Source organism: Melospiza melodia, chromosome Z, assembly GCF_035770615.1.
Source record: "Melospiza melodia melodia isolate bMelMel2 chromosome Z, bMelMel2.pri, whole genome shotgun sequence".
In the NCBI taxonomy this organism is placed as follows: Eukaryota; Metazoa; Chordata; class Aves; order Passeriformes; family Passerellidae; genus Melospiza; species Melospiza melodia.
The window spans coordinates 49,113,163-49,118,579 of record NC_086226.1 but is presented as its reverse complement, the minus strand read 5'-3'; the positions used below and the strand labels follow the sequence as shown (position 1 = coordinate 49,118,579).

Genomic DNA, 5,417 nt, shown 5'->3' with positions numbered 1-5,417 from the left:
CAGATCTGATTGCAGGACTGAGTTAGTAACAGCAATGACCTATAAGCAGCCAATTGATGTCAGATTTGAGCTGATTAAGAAATCAGGAAAAGGGTGGGGGGTGTTGGTCCCCACAAACAATGATATCTGTCCATCACGAGATGGCATCCTGGAGCACATGGTGCAAAGCTTAGACTGCAGGAAACTGACAGCTCTGTGGAAAGTTCTGCATAAAGATCTCTGCAGGCATCAAACTCTTTGGAAGACCTGCCAAAATGATTCCATAAAACATTATTTTTCAGTTTAATGAAGAAGCAGCATGCAGCAATACCCAGTAAACAGTTTTAAGTTCTCACCAGGGCTCAGTTAATTAAAAACTAACATGAATTCTGGAGCCTCAATACAAATTTGTGTCCATAATCATTGTGCGGTACTAGGGAGTCCAGAGTAGAACTAGATTTTAATCATTTCAAAAGAGCCTATAAACTTAGTAATTTTTCCATTGGTTCCCTTCCGTAAAGTGAAGCTTATAGTCTGGAGTCCAGCCAGGCGGCGTTTCAGGGATGCCATGGGGAGAGCCCACGGCACTGCCTTGGGGCGCTGTCGTGGCCCAGGGGCACAGGAGCACACGAGCGGACTCAGCCCCACGGCCAAGCGGCAGGGGAGGCGGGCAGAGAGCACAGGGCAGGGCTGCAGCTCCATGGCCGAGCGTCAGGGTAGGTGGGGAGAGGGCAGGAAAGCCCCCCTGGCCTAGGGGTAAGGGAGGTGGGCAGAGGGCACAGGGCACGGCTGCGCCCTGGCCTAGCAGTAAGGGAGGTGGACAGAGGGCAGGACAGCCCTCCGGCCTCGGGGTAAGGGAGGTGGGCAGAGGGCACAGGGCAGCGGGCAGCGGGCAGCGGGCAGGGCTGCGGACCCCCGGCCCGACCCTGCCGGCGCGGAGCCGCGGGCGCAGGCCGCCAGGGGGCGCGCGGGGCTCGCGAGGCAGCGCTGCGCCGTCGCGCATGTGCCGCGCCCGGGGCGTGCGGGGCCCGCTTCGCCCCGCGAGGCGCCTTGGGGGTGTCGCCGGCGGCCGCGGGACACCGAGGGCCGCTTGCCAGATCGGGGGCTGTTTTCCCAAGGGGAATGGAAATCTCGGGCGCCTGAAAAGCAGTGCCGGCCGAGGCCGCGCCCGCGGTCTCGGCGCTGCGGGGGAAGGCGGCAGATGGGTTTTGGAGTGGGGGCGAGGAGGGTTGCAGCGCAGACCCCGGGTGCGGCCGGCGTTCCCGCCTCGGCGGAGGGAGCGTCTGCCGCTGGCCCCCGCCGGGAAACTGCTGCGGCTCGCCCGCCGGCTTCGGCAGCGCGGTCTGATTCCGCCGGCGTGCACGATTAAATGCGGGAAAGCCTCGAGACGGTCCGCGGATGAAAAGGAGGGCTGGGCACTGGCCCGGGACAGCCAGGTGCCGCTGGCGGGTCGGCGGCGGAGACCGCAGGAATCCCGCCGGCCTGAGTGGGCGGGAAGTGGTCTGTAAGGTCAGGGGAGGACTGCCCCACGCTCCCGGAGGCATTGGTTGTGCGTGTGTGAAAAGGCGGCCGCGGAGGGCGATGGCGAGGAGGTGCGCGGGGCCCGTCGCCCTGGCCAAACCCGGCCGCCCGCACCCGGCTCATCGGCAGCGAGTATGACGCGGCGTTGGAATCAATCTTCCCGAAGGCTCCCGTGGTGAACACCGGATGCACGTCCTCCCGCTACCCATCATCCCCAAACTGTGTTTGTGGGCTCCTGGCTTTGTGTCTAGCCTCTTTATGGGGGCTTTATGTTCCAGCGCGGCGGCCTCTGCGAGGAGCGCTGTGCCGCCGGGTGCCCAGGTCGGCGCCGCCCTCGCTGGGAAGCGCCGGTGCGGGCTGCAGCCCGCGGTCTGTGCCTTGGCGCGACCCCGCTGCCCCCCAGCTCCCGGGGCTCTCCGTGGCTCCCTGGGCGTGTGCCCGTCCTCTTGTTTTAAATACACCGGTCCCGCGGGGTGTTGTAAGAGCGAAGTAAATACAGATACAAATGAAAGGCGCCTAACTTGAAGAACAACGTCAGTGTTTCGCTGTAAAAATAATTGATCACTGTTCTTCAAAAAAAAAAAGCATCAAAAGGCAACTAAGGTGAATTAAAAATAGAGAGGAATTAGAGGCTCTAATGTTTGAGTGGGATCTGCAGAATCACACGATGTTACTGCACAGCAATAGTCGGTATCGAATTTATCTGAGTGCACAAGCAGGAAGAGATAACCTTTCTTTTACTTCTCTGTACAATTTCGGAGCCTTAGTGCTTGAAATTAGGGTAAGTGGGAAACAATGTGCGTAATTACAAGGGGAAAAAAAAGCCCACAACTGTTGAAAAACGACGAGCGGTTAGCAACACACAAAACATCACGAAGACAGTAGGCTTGCTAGGCACAGGGCGTATTTATGTGGATGGCTGCTCACCCGATTTCTTCATAACAAACACTGTTTTTATAACAAAGACGTTATTGGTCCTCGTTATAACAATAATCACCATATGACCAGGATTTTGTCGCTTTCACTCGTGAATAATGATGGTGTTCTGTTACCGAGAATGTAATGATTTGGAGCTACAAAACTCGGATGTTCATCTTTTCTAGATGCTCCCTGTACGTGCATTTCACCCTCGTTTTGCAAAGAGCCCTACTTTGTACTTATTTTATTCACTTGACTTCGTTCAGCTGCTGGCCTCTGGCCAAGGAGGGTATCCTACCCGGCTATACTCTGGTGGTACAGAAAATCCTGTGAAGAAGATTGCAATGTTCAGGCACTTGATTCAATGCAGTGGTTTTGCTAATGCATGCGGGTGCCCAGACGCAACTGATAAAAGAACTTTCTAAATCTGCAGCCATGATGCAGTTGAAAACTCTTGTAATAACCCCTACACCTCTGACTATACCTGTGCGTGCATAGAAATGTGTACAGCATTATGACCTCAAGGATGCAAGCTTTTAAAATCTAGATCAATGTAATTCTCTCTTTGGGAAGCATCATTTGATAGAAGTGTGTATCTCCCTTTCCCTTCCTTCTCTCCTACTTTGTTATGTCCCCTTATAACTATTTGCATTTAGGTTGGACGGTTTGTAGCTAAATACCGAGAGAGGTTTTTAAAATGGACACAGAAGTAACGTCATCTGGAACTCCTCGGCGGACGCGGGAGGGAAGGGGGCAGGGTTGAAGAACATTTAAACGCACTTTACAGCGTTTAAATGTTACTCTGTAACCGCAACAGTGGCTGCAGAACTGCAACTGGGAACGGAGGAGTAAGGAGGGGGAAGAGGGGGGAACAGGGCTATTGAAGTGATATTTGAATCGGATTCACATTTTTAGTGCTGTTTATCAAGTGCATATGGAACTCCCTGGAACTGTTCAGCAAGTGCTGACAAAATATACCTGTCGAGGAGACAAGAAAACATAGGAATATTTGATTCACCTCTTACTTATTTTGATAGCTGGGCACACCATTAATAACATCATAAAGGTATCACCTACAGTAGATTTACCATTTTAAATGGTTTTTAATATTTAAAATGTTAATGTTTAATATTTGGGGTATTTTCCTGCAATACTATAAACGTTTCTTTAGGTAGGCAAATGCTGCTGTCTACTTAGTTCAGAGTGACTTGCCAGGCTGAGGAAGCCATTTCCTATAACAGGTACTTAGACAAGGATACCAACAGTCTTATATATCAAAGAGTAGTCAAACCGCAGTGAGATTCAAAGCAGAGAATGTTGGAACATTTTGTTCCAGCGAACGAGCTAAAAATAACAGCCCCTCCCTGTGTTGGAAGGGGCTTGATTTTCACATTTGGAAGGGCAAATAGAAATCAGATTATTAATATAATCAAACAGAAAAATCTGCCCGAAGAGGTGAAGGGTGAAAGTTCTGAAGCGTCAGTGCTTAAAAAAACCCAAAAACCAGAGTCCAGAGCCGGGGCTCTGAACGGGATTTGATGGGTTGTTGGGAGACTTAATAATTTTGTACCTTCCTCATGGCACATCAGTGTTTGAACTAGGTCATGGTAATGCCAAATTGCACAGCCAAGTGTAATGCTGCTCCAGCCGTTCTGCCATTCGAAGCCAAACGTGAAAGTCTCATTTTCAGCCCGAAAGGAAGCTCCTTCCACAGCCTCATGTTTTACTTACCTGCAGGACAGGCTCTCTAAACATGTCAGAAACTGAGAAACTGCTTTGACGTATATTTCGGAGATCAGACGCTAAGTGTGGTGCACGTCAATAAGGGAATGCCTAACAACATGATAATTACACCATCCACCTTACTGAGATATTTGATTAGAGTGTCTCAGCATCCACCGTGTGGAAAAAGAGAGCTTCTTTAGTTGCAGGCTGCAGGAGAAAATAAAAGCAAAACAACATCATCAAAACCCCAGACGCCCACGTTTTTAATCTCCCAATCACTTTTTCTGCAAGCAGGGAAAGCTTTCCTCTTTTCCAATAAGCGTGCTTCCAGATAGCTGTTAGGTCCCTATTTTCGTGAGCGGCTTGTGGGTTTGTTTTTGGATTTAAATATTTAAAGCACTGTAGAGACGAAGAATGGTATTAACAGAGCCGGCGGCAGCCCAGCGGAGCGGCGTTGTTCCCCAGCGCCCGTCCCCGCGAAGAGCTGCGCTGCCCGGGGCGCGCTGCCGCTCCGCCCGCGGCTCCGGCCGCAGCCCTCCAGCATCCCGGCCCAGCTGCGCCGTGCCGCCGGCCCCGGCACCCCCGCCAGCCGCCGGCCTCCGGGGCCGCCGCCCGCCGCAGCCAGGCGGGTCGGGGCTCCAGCTCTCCTGTCCCCCCCGGCACTGGACGGCAGCATCGCTCCCCTCGTGCTTACCTTATTTTCATCTGGTTCTACGACACAAACTTTGTGTGGTGTGTGCCCCCCTCTCCTTCCCCCGCCGCCCACTCCCCTCCTCCGGACACAAACACAAGCTCTTCTTGATTCGGCTCCTCTGCACCGGGATGGGGCGGCAGTCCTGGCCTGTCTCTTTCCCGGGGCAAGAGGCTTTCCTTTCCCCGCGCAGGGAGCCGGGGCCGGACTTTCACCCTTACCTCTCTATCGCCTAATAGGAGTAAGCAAGTCCCGCACCTCCGGCCTCCGGCCCCAGCCTCCCTTCGCGTCCCGCCTGCGGGACTTCCAGCTTTCCCCCTTCTGTCCTCCCGTTTGTCTGCCCGCCTGCCTGCCGCCTTTTTTATTTTCCCCGTCAGTGACTTAAGCCCAAGCCAAAGGAGTCATAAGGAAAAATACAGCCGTGTGCTCCAGGTCTATAAATACAGCTCGGAGAGAGCGTCCAAAAGTTTGGAAGGAACGGAAGAAGGCTTGAGACAAAAGCCAAGCACCGCTCTGTTGCTGCCGATGCTCTGGTTATGCTCGGGCTTCGCGGCGGCGGACCGAGCCCGTTCGCTGTTTGTTT

General features: G+C 53.4%; 1 long non-coding RNA gene across 2 annotated transcripts; it reads right to left on the bottom strand.

Moving 5' to 3' along the window:
• Positions 1-2,387: 2,387 nt before the first annotated feature.
• On the bottom strand, positions 2,388-4,884 carry LOC134432072 (uncharacterized). 2 transcript variants are annotated; one of them, XR_010031212.1, is made up of 3 exons: positions 4,838-4,884; positions 4,150-4,350; positions 2,388-3,396 (listed from the first exon to the last, which is right to left on the bottom strand). It is a non-coding gene; the product is annotated as an uncharacterized LOC134432072 (long non-coding RNA). The 2 variants fall into 2 exon arrangements; XR_010031211.1 differs by lacking the exon at positions 4,838-4,884 and having other exon boundaries at positions 4,150-4,591.
• Positions 4,885-5,417: the final 533 nt, after the last annotated feature.